At 33.8% G+C, this 20,803-nt stretch overlaps 1 long non-coding RNA gene across 1 annotated transcript; it reads left to right on the forward strand.

The window, feature by feature from the left end:
- Window positions 1–6,393: 6,393 nt before the first annotated feature.
- Window positions 6,394–11,049, forward strand: LOC139977111 (uncharacterized). The gene is made up of 4 exons (XR_011796431.1): window positions 6,394–6,490; window positions 7,852–8,004; window positions 9,846–9,947; window positions 11,029–11,049. It is a non-coding gene; the product is annotated as an uncharacterized lncRNA (long non-coding RNA).
- The last annotated feature ends 9,754 nt before the right edge of the window (window positions 11,050–20,803 follow it).

Below are 20,803 nucleotides of genomic sequence, written 5' to 3' on the forward strand. Positions count from 1 at the left end.
ATTGCAAGTAGACTATATGTTATAACTGTATGTTTTTCTTATTGTAACAAACCGGGCCAAAACCGGACAAATTAACCTCAAGATACGTGATTTCTTTGATTCGGAAACAACTGATATTTACGTACATTGTCATATTTATATATCCTTACCGGTTTCGAAGCTCTGGACATGCAATCAGGGTCCATAGCCAAGGCGTTCGGGTGTCCGCATATAAAGCGGGAGGCCCGGGTTTGAATCCCGGTGGAAGCAGGAGGTTTTCTCACTGTTCTGGATTTTCCAACTCACTACAATTTCAATTATATATATATACATAACTATATATCTCTCTATATATATATGCATATATATATATATAACTATATATCTCACTATATTTATACATCAATATATATATATATATAATATATATATATATAGCGTAAGAATATGATCTCGTATCTGGAGCTGATTCATGCCTCCTCCAGCTGTTCAAATATTGTTTAAGATCTCCTTTAGTCTTAGTCTGCTTTACTGTTACATTTCATAAAAGTTGTTTTAGGTAAATTACATTGTAACTTTTTTTTAAATGTCGTGAAATACGGTACTATTTGGCTTTGTCATTTTCAACCGGTGACAATTAATATAAGATTATCATTGACGAAAGTTGTAGTCAATTGAGATGCGATACTTACAGTTTTGAAATCAATGTGAGTGCACTTCTTGTAACGATACATTATATTGGTGATCAAATTAAAATAGTTACGTTTTAATTTGAAATAACTTAGTAGAATTGATAACAATATTTAATTTTAACAGGACACTTATGAAAGATGAATATTGATGTCATTCCTTTTCACTTTTCTCTGTTCCTTTGATACCTACTGATTTGTGACTGGAATAGACCAATCGATGTACTGGATTAGTGATGATGAGGTAACTTGGTCTCTAGCAGTGGAAGCATGCCGCAATTTATACAACAATGGTCATCTCGTGCACACTGACAACGAAGAGGAGAATAATGAAGTAGCGGCCTTTCGAGAGCAAATCTTAGGCGGGAATAAGTGGATCTGGATAGGCATCCATGACTCGGTAAAAGAAGGTAACAAACAAAACACAAATATTAAAACAGCCATTGTCTTTGGTGGCTAATGCCCGGATCGTGATCAGAAATATGCATAATATTACTGAAACTACCTTCGAATATGATGAAAGTAGTCACAACGCCATCCTTAATTTATTTTCACTAAACTAGAAGTCACAATCAACATCTCTTTACTCAAAACAACAAAAAAATACAAAATACAAAACGATCTTATTAGGTACCAGTGTCTATTTAATGTATTAAGTTGTCGATATGTTAATTATTTGAATTTAAAATTGATAGGTCCTGATAATGAATTGTGAAATCTAATGTGAAAATGATCGGCTGTGTTAACTCATCTAAGATGAAATACTGGCGGATTGGATTGCTGATTTTAATTGGGTAGCCCTACTGGGTTTAGTCATTTAGTATTATTTCAATTAGCTTTCTTGCGAACAAATGGAGGGACAATAGGGATAGGTGTGGGTTGGTAAGCTTTCTGAGGGTTAAAAAACAACTGGTTAACTTGAACATGAATATGAGATAGGTTTAGAAAATATTCAGTTAGCTAAATTAGTTGACAATACTGGTGATATTTAGTGTATCAACAATTGATGTACGTTACTTTCCGCTAATACATTGAAAAGCATTGGACAAGTTGATTTCGTAATTGGTATTGTACTTTTATTTTCAAGGAGTTTGGACATATGAGGACGGTAGCAGACTCGCGTATGTCAATTGGGGTTACGGCGAACCAGATAGTGCAAACGGACGCGAAGACGAAGACTGCGTGGCGATGAGAAAGGGTGGTGATTATATCGACGCGAATTGTGAATGGAAGTTACATTTTTGTTGTGAATATTACGTTGTTATTGAATAAAAGACAGGATTGACTTAAGGAAAGGAATGATAACTGCTGAAAGAGTAAAGAACATCGTTAAGCTTTCGACATTTTCTTGTCTTGTGTTGCTCTTGTTGAACTTTTACGTAGACATAATTGTTATACATCGATCGAATACAGACCTTTTAATAAGTCGTACTTCTACTAATCAAATACCAATGTAATACTTGAAGAAAAAAAAACTTATTTTTCAACCAGCGAAAGAAATTAACTGATTAATTAAAAATGTGATAAGAAACTAACAGAGAAAATAAAATAAAAGACGAGTGTACTCTTTTATTGTGGGTTTTATATTTACTTCAACAACATAATCTTTTCTGGCAAAATGGGAGCGGGTGGATGTCTCTGAATGGAGTTCAAACAGGGAAAAAAATGAATCAAAAATACTACTTGAAGTTACATTTAAAAAAGTTAAAAGGAATTTTAAATATACGTAAATAACCATGTAGCTAGCCCCCCCCCCACCCCTCAAAAAAAGGACTTAAAGGATAATATAAAATAGTTTAAAACAGAGAGGACACCATGGTAAGAAAAATGCACTTGTTATCACTGCTTTAGAAACCAAATCAATTTTTAAAAAACAAGCAAAAGAGTAAAACTTTTTATTTATTTTATTATCATTTTCTTCAATTGTTTACAGTAAAATAAAGCATCAATTACTGATCACGTTATATCTTAGCAATGTATGGACGTATTGATATATGTATATATATATATATATATATATATATATATATATATATATATATATATATATATATTATATATATATATATATATATATATATATATATATATATATATATATATATATATATATATATATATATATATATATATATATATAATTTGATGAACTCAGACTTAAGACACTTATGTAAGAATGTCTCTATGTCAATAGTTTATTTAACGGAAAACGAAAATGGAAGTACTTTGATGCATTAAGATTAAAAACATTCATGTTATAATGATTTGATGTTATATGTATAAGGAACAGAATCCGAAATAGAAAATACTTTAATATACACAGATTGAAAACACTCGTGTAAAAATGATTTGATGTTATATGTTTGTGGAAAGGAATAAGAAAAGAAAAGTATTGTGATGTATTTGGATTAAAAACACTTATGTAATCATGTTGTTTTGTTTTTTTCGCACTTCGCGCGTGTAAACCGTCTTGCGGCGGTTTCTGTTTACATTTCTTAAGATGGTAGCAAAACACAATGAAATGGCTGAATAACATATAGTTTGATCCACATCAAATATCCATGTGTTAACCATTTACTAATCAGGGGTACCGGAAGGCAATAACATTGCACCGACTTCAGCCTGGTGTAATCCCCGAAAGGTTTGAAAAGATCTTTCTCAGAAGCATTGGCCAAAAAATGTGCCCCCTAGAAATTCTAGTTTGGCAATTGCACATTACCGGCGCTACGATGGGCAGGGGAATTACCTCACACACCTGGTATTGTCTTATAAAATGTATTCTGCAATGCAAAATAGCCAAAAATGTTTTTCCTCCCATTTTTGGCTGTCAGGTTACAGGAAATTGAAACTAAAAGTCTTTAACTTAAAAAAACATATTTGGGCTTACCCCAGAATCCCCTCCCCTTTCCACCCGTCTAGAGATCAGTACAAACTGGGATTCAATTTGTGGGCTTCGCCGGTTTACCCCCCTGATTTTTCTTTTCACCACACATGCCACCCTTCCGATTTGTGATGCTTACGACGCATGCGCAGTTCCGAAGTGATCCTCGAAAGATGTGACCCCACATTTGTTAAAGCTTTCTACACTCATCCCCTCGACCCAGAACGCATTTGCAAAAAAATGCTGATAGGACTGCATTAACCATTTACTAATCTGGAATGGCTCCGTATAATTACGTTCTAATAAATATCGAATCTATTTTTTTAGTAGAGTGAACTTTCGAGATTGCAAACTTACATCCGCCATTGATACACAATACTTTGCAATTATCATCAAGGAACCTTGCACTTCGCAGACAGTCTCTTGTACTGCGCACCTTATGAAGTTGTTCCATAGCACCGTAGCAATACACTGGCATAACCATTTCTGCGGTCTGGCGAAAGCTTCAGTTCGTATTCCATCAGAATGAATCCATTTGTGGTTTGAAGTTGTTAAATAACGTCGTATTACCTCATTTCAATTGTAGACGGGAATTTCCCCTTCGCCTCTCCTTAGCCTAGTTCGGGGGCTTAAAGAACTTCGTCTTTTCTGGCAAAATGGGAGCGGTGTGGTACATCTGGAAGGAGTTCAAACAGAAAAAAAAATATATCAAAAAAATACCAAGAGTGGAACTTCAAAATCACCTTACAAATTTATAGAAATATTACAAAGCATCAGTTTAAAACAAAGATGACACCATCGTAGGAAAAACAGGTGCAAAGCACACTATAACATTTCACTGCGCACTAGGTAGGTTCCCTAATTCAAAAGCCTATCTAGTTTCCAGACGGTTGTTTCTTGGGTTCATAATTGATGTGTTTTCAACCGCCACCGGTCAATAACATGTTTTATTGAAGAAAAACATCAGTTCTTCCGGTGGTGATATAATTTTAAGATTCGACTTTTAATATACACAATTGAACATTAAAGTGCGTAATATTTGGTCCCATCATGCTACACGCCCCACGAGCACAACGGCCAGTCTGTCTACCATGTTGCCCCACTCCAGTCTCTGGTACGCTGAACAGCAAGCGAGAGGCAGCAGGTTCTGTTTGTACAGTCGGTATATCTAAGCACGTAACCAGCCTTGTCGGTCTTGGGAGGGGGAGAGGATGGGCGAAATTAAGATGAACGTTTCTATCATGGTTTACATTTAATTGTGAAATATCGAAGCTATCGATCTATTGTAAAAACATTATTATCTGTTATTTATTGTTCTTGAATTTCTTTCCCTGGAGCTTCTGCTGTCTGAACTGTTTCTATTAGTATCACTTTTGAAAAGTTCTAATTGGGCACAAATAAATAACGTCAACGAAATCCTTTTCTAGAGCGTCATGTCTGCTTCATCTCAACTGTTTGTGCTCTCGATTCGACCCCGGTGAGTTTAATCCAGTCATTCGGCAGGTCATGTGATGTCATAAGACTTGGAAGTGTCTACGAGATTGTACAAATGAGTGTCTCAATGCAACTAAACATGGTATGTCTGCAACATATTTCCCGCTTGCACTGTATTATATCGTAATCTACATAAAAACAGTTTGTTAACGTAGTATTACAGGCTCTTCCAACGCATGCAATCAACAATTTAAAGGTATTCCATTCTGGGGTTAACTAAGTTTAGTTTTAATGATTTGAAAGAAGGTATACGGCTGGTTTCAAGGAAAAAATAACAACGTAGAGCTTCAATGTTTCGTTATATTATTTTTACAATATTTTTCTTGAATTTCTATTTTTTAAAGGGGGGGTTGAGGGGGTTTGGTGGATTCCCATCGGTTTTACTTGCATTTAAATGATTTAATTATCGATATTAAAGGAGGGGGAAGGAGGTTGCGATTACCTTTGAAGACAGCAGCTTATAGCCTTTATGACGTTATTTCGTCTTTTCCTGTTTTGATGAACCACAGTTCTTTAACAAAACGCGCAATATGATTATCTGCCTTTATAAAACGAAACACTTGTATGCTACATTACATAGGTTTCGTGCTTATTTTGAAAGGGATTATTCATTCGGTTAAGGTGACATAAAACATGCAAATACATAAAATCGGACGGTTAGTAATTGTGAGAGAAAGCTTCTTCTTTTGTATTATTTGAATATTTGTATTAGGTTGTTATAGCAACTGAAGATATAAATTTTTATATGAATTGGGTACAAAGGAAGGAAATATAATGATTGAAGAAAGTACACCTTCTTCATAAATTCTACAAAGCAAACATCCCTTGTTGTTGACGCCATGACGAACCATGTAATTGCTGCTTAGTCGCTTATACCATTGATATCGGAATACAGGATGGTTGTTATAACGCCATCAGTTGTAGCAGTGATTTCTACTTTGTTATAAATAATACTTTGATATTTAATTAAAGACAGAATTGACTAAGAAAGAAAGGAACACTTTCATAATAATTACAACAGCGTTATAGCTATTAAAGAAGAATCTGCATCAAATACAAAGATGGAGATAGGACTCACTGTAATACTAATGATCCTATACGGTTTGTACTGTTTTCTTTTTTGCTCTTTGTTCTCGCATCACCTTCAATTTCAAAACATATAATAACTGCATGCACTAACTTTGACTCTACTGCTCGTTATTTCGTGAATCGAAAACCAAGTTTGTCTGCGGATAAGCGCTTAACAAGGCGCGGATGCAGAGACCAGGTGTAAAGGTTGTACATCGCTTTTGCCAACAAGCTAGGATGCCAAAAGATCCTAAATAGTTGCATTAATCTTACCCAGGTCAACATGTAGTTTTGTAATTCATTACATTTGTTCTAAATTCATATTTAGGTTTTATATCAACGGAAGGTACCCCTACACACCAAACTGTGGAAAATAAAGGTGAGTAGTAAATGAACTAAAGACTTGCATTATTGTGTCCTTTTGCGATCTTGGTGGATTGCATGCTGAAATTGTCTTGCAAATGTCGATGCATTCTCCTTATAATATTTAACAAGGTTGATGGGTGGTCGCGTGATCAATTCACCATCTTTCTCCCTGTACTGAAGCGGTACTGAGGAACTTTATGGGTTATTCCTTTGTGACACAATATCTTCTTTATATCTGTTACTGTGATTTCTGCATGGCTGCCAAGATACCTCAGTCGTTAACATGATGGCATTGATATTTTGTGTCATTAAATTATGTAATATAGCAATCAATTTAACACCGACACGTCGTAGTCAACTATATTAAACCTTATTGAGCTCAGCCAAGTGATTGTCTTATCTACTTCAGTCTGCAAAGTTTTTACCTTTAAACTCATTTTAAAGTTTGGTTTACTCCTCATACCATGAATCAATGATGGTATCAACGTCTAATAAACACAAATTGGTAAATGCTAACATACCCTGTTTTATCCTTTAATACTTAATCTACCAAATATTTCCTTGAAATTTATTTTACCGACAGAGTGTCCGCAGATTAATTAAAATGCAAAATGTCTAACCCTATTTTTTAGCAAGTTGGAACAATTCTAATACCACAAAATACTGTCCTCGCATATCATGCTTCAACGTAGCTTGCATACAGTATTAATAATTATTAAGCTGTCTCAGATAGTAACATGATATTCATACTGTCAGTGTCAGTGCTTGGAAGCTTGACATTAAAGTAGACATAATTGTAAGAAAGTGTCCAATTGATGTTTAGGAGATACTTTTCTATTTTCATGTACTTAACAAGTCTGAATTGTCAACATTGCTCACCATATGGTTGCATTCAATTTCTGTTTATTGTTTATTTCCTTGCATTCACTAGAAAAAGTTCTTGTCAAATTCATCCATTGCTGTTTTCTGGATTTTAGATTTAATTATTACTGAACAGACTCTTTACTCATTAGGTGTCGTTTTTATAAAACCACCTTCTAATTGGTTTATATGCGCTTAGTTATTACCAGAATGATCAGACTATATTGTAGATCAGGTTGAAGTGGCTCTTTTGTCTGATTTAGTGGTTGTACCTCATATAGTCTCTGATCGTTTATTGGCTTATTAGAGACAATCTAAGAGTTTATGATGACATATCTACGATCTTCCCTGTCAACACAGCTCTGTTGAATCAATCATTTCTAGGAAGTTTAAATTAGGGTGTTGGTTTATATCGTGCCTCATGATTATGAATAGTGATTCGGTGAATATGTTTCAATTAACTTATTGACTAACAAGACAATATTTCATATTTTCCCACTTTCCTTATTTTAGATGCAAGCATCTGTTACTCTCACCACAAAACGTCTGATCGTAGCTCCATTTTCAGACAGACTAGCTGCCACGGGGATCATGACTTAGAAGTGCCACCCGATTCGTCCATTGTGACATCACTGCTAAATTTTATACCAGACAGACACTACCAAGGTAAGTTACTAAATTTTAAGCAATAATGTAAACAATAATGATTTTTTTAAATAGTACTAAGGAACATTGGGTAACCTTGTACAATTACCCTAATATTCCTAATTTGAGAGTATTCAATGGAATATGGTATGATGTAGGTATACAACCGACTACTCGAATATCGTTGCTTTATATATCAGATATCAGGATTTCATTCATGATATGCAGAGACAATTTGTTAGCAAATGTTGAATGGTCAAATTAAGGTCATTTCTTGGATTGCCTAATTTAAAAGGTTTTAAAGGTTGAATCATTTGGTCTCTTATCGGCCCTAACTTAAAGTAAACATCACGATGAGAACATTTTGAATCGATTGATAATTCCGATCTGCCGAACGAGAGCGATTAGCTACAGCTCTGCCTAACATATGGGGGAAATGGCTATAATAGGATATGTGTCTATAAGTAAGCAACGCCTACAACGAATGTCTTGATATGGTCACGTGGATTCTAGAAATGAACACTTGTGGCACAATGGTCAACAAAAGTAGGCAGATTATGTTTGTGCGCAGTAAAATGAAGGTTAATAGCGCCTTTCTGACCACCAAAGGAGCTCATCAGATATTCTTTGAATCTATGCTAAGCCGTCTATTGGTTTCTCCGACATAAAAGGAATCACAGTCTGGACAGTTTATCCTATATACAACATTGTTGGCATAATGTAGAAAATCATCCACATAGTCCATTTCATAAGTAAATTGAATAGATTTATGAAAAGAGTTCAATGCCTGTAGAAAATACAATTGATGTTATTCTGAATTACATATATATACAAAAACGCATTGTTTGTACAATTGAATTATTGCTTAAAGCAGCTACATCCCACTTTATTTTTAGCAATTCTATGTATGAGCAAATTGATGGGTGTGCCATGGGCTCTTCCTTGAGTGTTTGTTTAGCCAACTTGTTTATGTGCCACCTTGAGGAGAAATTGATCCAAATTTGTCGTATAAACTTAACTTTTATAGAAGATATGTGGATGACATTTTTGTAGTTATTATAGCAGACTATGTGGATGGTAAATGCTATTGGTAAGGGTGGTTCAGGAGGAAGATTAAAGAGAGTCTCCTAATAAAAGACTTAAATGCTGACTTAAATAGAAATGTAGCGAGCTACGGGTTGGAGTTATTCTAATCCCTATTTACTTTCTATTGCTGGTTGTTCCATTCATTCCTAGTTTAAAAATTCACTAAAAAAAAAAACAATTGCTGGATGTTCTAATTATTCCTAGTTTAAAAAAACTTCACTCATGCTTATCACTATTGTCGTCTTCGGATGTATATTAGCCCTTGTATTTAATTGATCTTGTACAATTGCCTGACAATGGAGTGGTGACCACTCCGAAATATAGCAGTATGTCGTTGTTAAAAATATTCGCTTGTTTATCTTTTATATTATCAGTATGGACCACTACTGTTTATATATATATATATATATATATATATATATATATTTATATATATATATATATATACATATATATATATATATATATATATATATATATATATATATATATATATATATATAAATGAAAATCGTAATGAGTTGGAAAATCAAGAACAGTGAAAAAACTTTCAGCCTCCACCGGGATTCGAACCACGGGCCTTCCGCTCTGTACGCGGACACCCTAACCACTAGGCTATGGACGCTGATTGTATGTCCAGAGGTTCGAAACCGGTAAGGAAGGTCATAATTCCACTGTAGGCAATATATATATGTATATATATATATATATATATATATATATATATATATATATATATATATATATATGTATGTATGTTTATATCCTCTTCCCAGATGTTAATGAACGTACTGTAGGTACTCCATGTGATGGTGCAACGGAAAATAGATGGCTCAACATGACACAAGAAAATTCTACAACAAAGGAGAAAGTTAACAGTAAGTGTCTACGGTTGATGGTAGTCAACTATAAATATAAAGGTACCGTTGACAGAAATGTTAATAAATTGAAACTTACAGCATTGTACCGCAGGACAATTATCAACATGTGTTTATTCGTTATAAAGTTAGTGTTGGACATTTCTCCTACCATCAATCATGTTGAACTTACAATGTTTTAAATTCCAATGTAAACTGAAATATTGGGATTTTTTTTATTTCAGTAGAATTGATAACAATATTTAGCAAGATATAGATAAAAGGAAATTATTGAAAGATGAATCTTGATGTCATTCCTTTGCAATTATCGCTCTCCCTTGTTAACGACTGACTTATGAATGGAATAGACCAATCGATTATTTATTTATTTCAATTTAGTATTATTGTTTTATATTTATATTTTTGCGGGGAAGACTTAGTCTATTAAGTGTAAGATTATATTATATATGTCTTACTTTGAAAAATCTTCGTATTGCGGCAATTGTCTTTTCTTTTAGAAACCTAGTCTCTAAGTGTAAGATTATCTGATGTATGTCTTGCTTAAACAGCCCTTCGTATTCTGTCAATTGTCTCTACTTTTAGAGACTGTTACTATTAAGTGTAAGATTATCTTATATATGTCTTGCTTTGACATATCTTGGTATAGTGTCAATTGTCTCTACTTTTAGAGACTAAGTCTATAAGTGTAAGACTATCATATATATGTCTTGTTTTGACAGATCTTCGTATTCTGTCAATTGTCTCTACTTTTAGAGGCTAAGTCTACTTCTTTGGCCACATGTCTCAAACGTATCTTGTTGTATTAACGATAATCTACAACCGCCCACTTGGTTGGGCTTAGATGTTGAGAATTGGCAATTCACTTTATAAAGCCCTCCAATACAAACTTTCTGACATCAAATTGATCGTTACGATAGTAAAACTACGGTCGTCATCTAACATTGATGTCATCTTAGCAAAAACAAAAGCTACTCAACTTAATTATAAAATTATCTCATTAAAAGAACAAATTATGTTTAGTTCTCACGTAGTCCCAGCAAGTAACTCTTTCCTGTCGTTCTATATATATTTTCTATTTCAGCAGCAGCTGACGCTGATGTGACACACATTACTACATTGGCTCAACATGACACAACAAAATCAACTGAACGACCCGATTCTACAACTAAGCAGAGTGTTAAGTGTAAGTGCTTACGATTGATGGTAACGAACTATAAACATAAAGTTACCGTTGGCAGAAATTTTAATAATAATCAACATGTGTTAATTTCTTATAAAGTTAGTGGTGGACATTTCTTCTACCGATGTCATCATGGTGAACTAACAATGTTTTAAACTCCAATGTAAACTGAAGTCTTCGGAATTTCTTTTATTTCAGTAAAATTGATAACAATATTTAGCAAGATATAGATAAAAGTAAATAATTGAAAGATGAATCTTGATGTCATTCTTTTTCAATTATCGCTCTCCTTTGTCAACGACTGACTTATGACTGAAATAGACCAAATTTGACAGTTTGCGATGGAATATGATGTAGGCATACAACCGACTACTCGAATATCATTGCTTTATATCATCATATATCAGGATTTCATTCATGATATACAGAGAGAATTTGTTAAACAATTGCTGAAAGGTGAAATTTAGGAAATTTGTTGGATTGCTTAATTTAAAAGGTTGAATCATGTGGTAACTTATACAGCCGTAACTTAAAATAAATATCAGGACGAGGACATTTTGAATCGATTGATAGTTCAGATCTGCCAAACGAAAGCGATTAGCTACAGCTCTGCCTAACACCAAAAATTAGTATAATAGGATATGTGTCTGCAAGTAAGCAACGCCTACAATGAATTTCTTAATATGGACACGTGGATTCTAGAAATGAAACATTGTGGCAAAAATGAAATGATATCATTCTAAAAGGTTTAAATGTAGGTCTGAAGGAAAACAATTAGTTATCTTTTCTGAGTAATTGAGTGTGAGAGCAGAATTGTAGGCACGCTCGCAAGGATGCATTGAATTTCTCAGTAGTATATGTATGTATATATATATATATATATATATATATATATATATATATATATATATAGGTAATTCACAAAAAAATGTCAGCTCAACCCCAGTGGTCGGGTTCGGACCCCAGACCCTCTGAAAAAGACCCCCGGACGGGTTAATTTCACCCCATCTAGCTTATGGACAAAACTTTGTCAGGTCAGAAGGAAGTAGTATGGCTGTACATTACAAAAAAGGCAAAACTGACAAACTTCCTGGTCGGGAAGGGGTTGTCAGACCCCCCACTAAGTCACCCCCAGTCGGGTTGATTTCACCCCATCTAGCCCATGGACCAAACTTTGTCAAAAGGAAGTAGTATGGATGTACATTACAAAAGGTGTAAAACTGAAAAAATTCCCAGTGGGGAAGGTGTTGTCAGATCCCCACAAAGATTACCATGACCCACCCCCCCCCCCAAAAGGCCGGTTGATTTCACCCCATCTAGCCCATGGACCAAACTTTGTCGAAAAAGGAAGAAGTATGGATTTACATTAAAATAAAGGAAATTCTGACAAAATTGCTGGTCGGGAAGGGGTTGTCAGACCCCACCCCCCCCCACAAGGTGCCCCCACCCAGCCAATTTAACTCACGCAATCTGATCATAGACCAGAATTTTGTTTCAAAAAAGTATTCAAGACATTGTATTAAAAACATGGAAAAACTAACCAAATGGTCTGAAAGCAAAGATGTGCCCATTATTGTCACATGGGCCACTTTTGTTTTTGTGTAAAATATACCGTAAAGCATGAAATACATACATGTAGAACCAGGAACAAATGTTAAATATGAAAAGTTTTTACACTTGTAAAGCAGATTCCTTTGCATGAAAAATGTAGAAAATAACAACATGCTTTCAACAGGACCAGCCCCAGTTCATGTTGGTAGAATAAGTTTGCTTGTTCAACATGGTTGTTTGGACTGGCAATTACCACACTTGTGTCATCAATATGACAAACAGTAAATGGAAAACTATAATAACAAGAACGGGTAAGTTTAATTTAGGAAAAAACATCCACAAAAGAGGAAATAGTTACAGCTAGAACCCCACCAAACATTGCATTTGAACAAGCATGGCGAATGTGGCCTCACTCAGTTTTAAGGCCCTTCAGTTATCGGGCACAATGCGCTTTAAACGTTTTAAAATACAAATGGTTATTCTTAAAAGTCTATATTGTCTTTTTGATTAGTTCCTATGATACAATACGTCTCTGTCTTTGTTCACCATCACGTCACTTGCATAATTCTGTTGTGTCCATCTTATCGATCCACCTCTTCTGCAAGTATTCTAAGTAAAGTGTGATTTGAAAACAAATTGCTAAGGTAAAGCTTACCAGTTACAGGATTTTCGACAAATAAACCGCAGTTATGAAGCCCCGATCAAGATTGATTTGCCAAATTTGGGTTCAAAATGTGAAAATTATTAGATATTAAAATAAAGGGAAATCCAGATATCTGATTTTTCAGACAAGTTGTACCTGCACGATTTGAACAATGCACTTATTTTCCACTATTCTTGTCTGGAAGACAACTTTTTTTTCTTTATTGGTGGTCTGAAAGGGGCAGCGCACACCCGCCCACCCCCTCCCCCCCCCCCCACCTAAATCCGCCACTGAATACAGATAAAATAGCTGAAATATGCTCTTTGTTTTTTATGAATAAATCGTCGTCATCACTACTTACACTGTCGCTATCAATATTAATACGGAGTGGGAAGATCATGCCTTTTCACCCATGATTTAAACCAGATTAAACTTCCAGATTTGTAAATAATCCTTGATTTTAACCAAATAATATTTATACTGGCATGTTACCAATTGTAGGTTTAAAAAGAAACAATGTGAGTAATATTTAATTATTGGTTGCAACAGTAAAATGTGAGCTACTAGAAATCTAACCCATAGGATATATATATATATATATATATATATATGTATGTATATATATATATATATATATATGTATGTATATATATATATATATATATATATATATATAACACAAAAACTGCTGAAGCAGGGGAGGGGGGCAGCTTCAATAATATAATTAAGTGGCCAAGCCTCCCCCAATAACCTTCTTTGATTAACCAATTATATACCTGGCATATCTATAACTATTTGAAAGACTTCAGAAATAAAATAATTTTCCTAACGATATATAATATGCCGAAGGGTCTCCGATATTTCTTTGTTCCACCTCTGCTGTAACACCATATATTATGGGACCAAGCAGATAACTGGATTGCAGGCCATTAATTAAAGCAGGTCTTATGTTTTACATGAATACAACAAACAATCTTCTGCCAAAACAAAACAAAATTACTATCAAAATTTAACATGAATTTTGAGAAGGAATTATGAGTATTATAGAAAAACGAAAGAGAGGGGAAACAAATACAATCTGCTGCCTTTATGTATTGCTCACAATATTTTTGGGATATGCCCTTCCATTTAACTGCTTAAATCTGACTTAATCATATACACACCTTTACTCCACAAGAACAGAACCATAAGATATTGTGGGGAATAGAGAAATTTGGTGAAAGTGGAGGACCAACTATGGTCACATAACAGGATGTGGGCAAGGTTGTAATAGAGACATACGACAAAGAGGGTCTTTGTCTTGTCTTATAAATTAAAACATTTCCAGCAAAAGGCAGGAGAAACTCCTCCCACAAGATTCTCATCTATATCAGTTTGTTTATTAGGCCAGTGATGCCTACCTATATTTTTTACTTAGGCACTATAGCAAACAAAAATCAAAATGTTTTAAACTGACCAAAAACAGGAGCATCATTGTGTTTCAGTCACTTCCTTTCCTAGCAACTTTGGACCACTTGTCAACCAAAAAGATGAAGCAATTAAGAAAGGCAAGCCATAATGGACGTTGAAGGCTCTTTTAAATAACATAGAATATCTCCTCTCATAAATATGATCATTAATTATTTATTTTTGTACTAATTATGTTGATATTTTTATCATCTCAGTTCATGGGTAAAAGACACTGGGTAGGGGCTCTTTGAAGGGGTCTGACGACTAAGTCGATTAAGTGTAAGAATATCTTATATATGTCTTGCTTTGATAGATCTTAGTAGGCCCATTGTGTCAATTGTCTCTACTTTTAGAGACTAAGTATACTCATTTGGACAAATGTTACTTGTCACTTTAATGTTGCTCTTCAACCTCCCGCTTGTTTAGGCTAAGATGTTAAGAGTTGGCATTTCAATTTATTAAGGGATCCAATTCAAACTTTCTAACATCAAATTCATCCGTTTACATGCGGTTCTATTGATTTAATATCAGTCCAACAGGAGGATGAGTTAACCTTTATAGATTGCAGCCATATAGATGACGTAAATTTGTCATTTTCTGTTTTGATGAACCACAGTTCTATATCAAAAGCGCAGTACGATTATTTGCCCTTGAATAAAAGACCTATGTTAAATTACATACGTGCCATACGTTTCTTGAATATAATTTATCTATTTGGTTAAGGAGTCGTAAACAGGTGCACATACGTTAAATCCTGCAGTTGATAATTGTAAAGAAAGCTACTTCTATTATGTTGTGTGAATATTTGTATTGGTGTTGCCATGGCAACTGAAGATGCGAGTTTTATGCGAGTTTGTTATAACGGAAGGAAATAAATGATGAAGTTATTATTTATCCTTCATACATTTACAATAGAATACAGACAGGTTAATGAGCATGGTGAAAGTAATTAAAGTAGCACTGACCTTCAAATTAATGAGTTTTCTATAATGCCAAGGTTGCTATCAGTTTCGAAAAGTGTAACTATTTAAGAACTACTTAATCACAGTAAAATTATGATCTCGTATCTAGAGTTGTTTCATGCCTCCTCCAGCTATATTAATGATGCTCTACAACCGCCCGCTTGGTTGGGCTGAGATGTTGAGAGTTGGCAGTTCACTTTGTAAAGGGATCGAACACAAACTTTCTAACATCAAATGGATAGTAGAACTACGGTCGTCATCCAACATTGATGTCATCTTAGCAAAACCAAACGCTATTGGATCAACTCAATTATAGAATTATTTCCTTTGTTTTTGACTAACGTCTTTAAAGGGAATACATAATGTTTAGTTCTCACGTGTTCCCAGCCAGTAACGCTTTCCTGATGTTCCTCATTTTTGTCAGCAGCAGCTGACGCTGATATGACACACATTACTACATTGGCTCAACATGACACAACTAAATCAACTGAACGACCCGTTACAACAAAGGAGGGAGTTAAGAGTAAGTGTTTTCGAATTATGGTAGTCAACTATAAATTTCAAATTACCGTTGACAGAAATTTTAATAATAATCAACATGATTTAATTTCCAGTAAAGATAGTGTCGGACATTTCTTCTACCGGTATCATCATGGTGAACTTACAATGTATTAAACTCCAATGTAAACTGAAATCTTGGGAATTGGAAATTTCAGTAGAATTGATAACAATATTTAGCAAGATATAGATAAAAGGAAATTATTCCTTTTCATTAATCTCTGTTCCTTGATAACGGCTGACTTATAACTGGAGTAGATCAATCGATTATTTATTTATTCATTTTAGTATAATTATTATTATTTTATATTAATATTTTTACGGGGGAGAGGGGGAGGGGGATTGGAGTGAGGCTGGGGGGGTTATCATCTGTTTACATGTGGTTATATTAATTCAATATCAGTCCAACAGGAGGATCAGTTAACCTTTATAGATTGCAGCCATACAGAGGACGTAAATTTGTCATTTTCTGTTTTGATGAACCACAGTTCTATATCGAACGCGCAATATGATTATTTGCCCTTAAATAAAAGACCTAGGTTAAATTACATAAGTTCAATACGTTTCTTGAAAAGAATTTATCTATTTGGTTAAGGAGTCGTAAACAGGTGCACATATGTTAAATCCTACCGTTGATAATTGTGAAAGAAATCTACTTCTATTATGTTGTTTGAATATTCGTATTGGTGTTGTCATAGCAACTGAAGATGCGAATTTTATGCGAGTTTGTTACAAAGGAAGGAAATAGATGATGAAGTTATTGTTTCACTAATGGTTATCTCCTCGTGATGCAACAATGTAGACTATTGCAACACTACATATTGTACTAGCTGTTGATAGTTTGTTATCGCGGGTATCCGCTGATTGACAGGAACAAAAAAATGGAGCAGAATTTCGCGGTATGTCATATACTGTGTTGGTAGTATCTCAATTACACACTGCTACCAGAAAGGAGTTAAAACAAGTATAAATGTAGCATACAGAGACTGAAATTTTGATATCAATCTCCACAGGCAGACCTATACGGGCAGGTTTAATTAATTTGTCGTTCATTTATTGAAGATGACGATCTTTTTCATTAAACACTGTACTAGTGGAGGGGTCTATTTTTATCAAAACGGTGCAAAAGTTATGCAATTATATCAATTTGTTTTGTGGAATTTTATGCAGTTACTGTTAACTGCCGAATCAGCACAAAAAAAACACGATTAAGGGGGAAGTGCTTACGCACCCGTCGCATCCCCCTTCCCTTCCCTTCCCACGCACACCCTGCGTACGGGCGTACAAGATCATAGCCTATGTAAATTTTCGCACCACTAATTTTATGTTTATTCAATTATTTAATCAGTATGAAAAGTCATCTGAAAAGTAATTAATATTGAAACAAAGAATAACTAAACAGGAAACACGTGTTAGATTTTTTTTGGGAATCTCTACTTCTTCAATACACGAAGTGGCATACATTATCTTATATATATATATATATATATATATATATATATATATATATATATATATATATATATATATATATATATATATATATATTTAGGCATATATATATATATTTATATATATATATATATATATATATAGGCATATATATGGAGAGAGGTATATAGTTACATATATATAATTGAAATTGTAGTGAGCTGGAAATCTCTACTTCTTCAATACACGAAGTGACATACATTATCTGAACAGGTCAAAAAGCAGTTCGACTGTGGCCCTATCTATTTGCATTAATGCTTTGGAAATTATATGTTTGGCTATTGCAAGTAGACTATATGTTATAACTGTATGTTTTTCTTATTGTAACAAACCGGGCCAAAACCGGACAAATTAACCTCAAGATACGTGATTTCTGTGATTCGGAAACAATTGATATTTACGTACATTGTCATATTTATATATCCTTACCGGTTTCGAAGCTCTGGATATGCAATCAGGGTCCTTGGCCAAGGCGTTCGGGTGTCCGAATATAAAGCGGGAGGCCCGGGTTTTTTCACTGTTCTGGATTTTCCAACTCACTACAATTTTGATTATATATATATACATAACTATATATCTCTCTCTATATATATATATGCATATAGATATATATATATATATATATATAACTATATATCTCTCTATATTAAGATATATATTTATACATCAATATATATATACATATATATATATATATATACATATATATATATATATATTGATATATATAAATATTGATATATATATATATATATATATTGATATATATATATATATAGCGTAAGAATATGATCTCGTATCTGGAGTTGTTTCATTCCTCCTCCAGCTGTTCAAATATTGTTTAAGATCTCCTTTAGTCTTAGTCTGCTTTACTGTTACATTTCATAAGTTTTTTAGGTAAATTACATTGTAACCTTTTTTTAAATGTCGTGAAATACGGTACTATTTAGCTTTGTTATTTTCAACCGGTGACTGATTGTAGGGGAAAAGTATCCTAGCCAACTATTAATATAAGATTATCATTGACGAATGTTGTAGTCAATTGAGATGCGATACTTACAGTTTTGAAATCAATGTGAGTGCACTTCTTGTAACGATACATTATATTGGTGATCAAATTAAAATAGTTACGTTTTAATTTGAAGTTTTATGTTAGTAGAATTGATAACAATATTTAATTTTAACAGAACACTTATGAAAGATGAATATTGATGTCATTCCTTTTCACTTTTCTCTGTTCCTTTGATACCGACTGACTTGTGACTGGAATAGACCAATCGATGTACTGGATTAGTGATGATAAGGTATTTTGGTCTGAAGCAGTGGAAGCATGCCGCAATTTATACAACAATGGTCATCTCGTGCACATTGACAACGAAGAGGAGAATAATGAAGTTAAGGCCATTCGAGATCAAAACTTAGACTGGTATGATGTATGGATCTGGATAGGCATCCATGACTCGGTAAAAGAAGGTAACAAACAAACAAAAACATTAAAGCAGCCATTGTCTTTGGTGGCTAATGACCCGGATCGTGATCAGAAATATGCATAATATAACTCAAACTACCGTTGAATTTGATGAAAGTAGTCACAACGCCATCCTAAATTTATTTTCACTAAAGTAGAAGTCACAATCAACATCTCTTTACTCAAAAAAAAAAAAAAAAATACAACATACAAAACGATCTTATTAGGTACCAGTGTCTATTTAATGTATTAAGTTGTGGATATGCTAATTATTTGAATTTAAAATTGATAGGTCCTGATAATGAATTGTGGTGATATGATGTGTTAAATTGAATAATAAAAATTAACAATTAAATTGGAGGATTAATATCTAATATGAAATGATCAGCTTTGTTAACTCATCTTAGATGAAATACTGGCAGAATGGATTGCTGATTTAAATTGGGTAGCCCTACTAGGTTTAGTCATTTAGTATTATTTCAATTAGCTTACTTGCGAACAAAGAGAGGGACAATAAAGGTAGGTGTGCGTTGGTAAGCTTTCTGAGGGTTAAAAAACAACTGGTTTATTTGAACATGAATATGAGGTAGGTTTAGAAAATATTCAGTTAGCTAAATTAGTTGACAATACTGGTGATATTTAGTGTATCAACAATTGATATACGTTTCTTTCCGCTAATATATTGAAAGCATTGGACAAGTTGATTTCGTAATTGGTATTGTGTTTTTATTTCAAGGAGAATGGACATATGAGGACGGTAGCAACCTCACGTATGTCAATTGGCGTAACGGAGAACCAAATAGTGGAAACGGACAGGAAGACCAAGACTGCGCGGTGATGAGAAAGGGTGGTGATTATATCGACGGGAATTGTGAATGGAATGTAACTTGTTGTTGTGAATATTACGTTGTTATTTAATAAAAGACAGGATTGACTAAACAAAAGGAACGATAACTGTTAAAAGAGTAAAGAACATCGTTAAGGTTTCGACATTTTCTTGTCTTGTGTTGCTCTTGTTGAACTTTTACCTAGACATAATTCATACTTGTTATACATCGGTCGAATACGGCCTTCTCAATACGTTGTACTTCTACTAATCAAACACCAATGTAATACTTGAAGAAAAAAAAAACTTATTTTTCAACCAGCGAAAGAAATTAACTGAATAATTAAAAATGTGATAAGAAAATAACAGAGAAAATAAAATAAAAGACGAGTGTACTGTATTGCGGGTTTTATATTTACTTCAACAACATCATCTTTTCTGGAAAAATGGGAGCGGGTTTGATGGAGTTCAAACAGGAGAAACAGAATCATAAATAATACTTGAAGTTACATTTAAAATAGTAAAAAGGAATTCTAAATATACGTAAATAACCACGTAGCTAGCCCCCCCCCCCCCGCCACTCCTCACAAAAGGACTTAAAAGATAATATAAAATAGTTTAAAACAAAGAGGACACCATGGTAAGAAAAATGCACTTGTTATCACTGCTTTAGAAACCAAATCAATTTTTCAAAAAAAATCAAGAGTTAAACTTTTTATTTATTTTAT

This window comes from Apostichopus japonicus, chromosome 12 (genome assembly GCF_037975245.1).
Source record: "Apostichopus japonicus isolate 1M-3 chromosome 12, ASM3797524v1, whole genome shotgun sequence".
NCBI classification, from domain to species: domain Eukaryota; kingdom Metazoa; phylum Echinodermata; class Holothuroidea; order Aspidochirotida; family Stichopodidae; genus Apostichopus; species Apostichopus japonicus.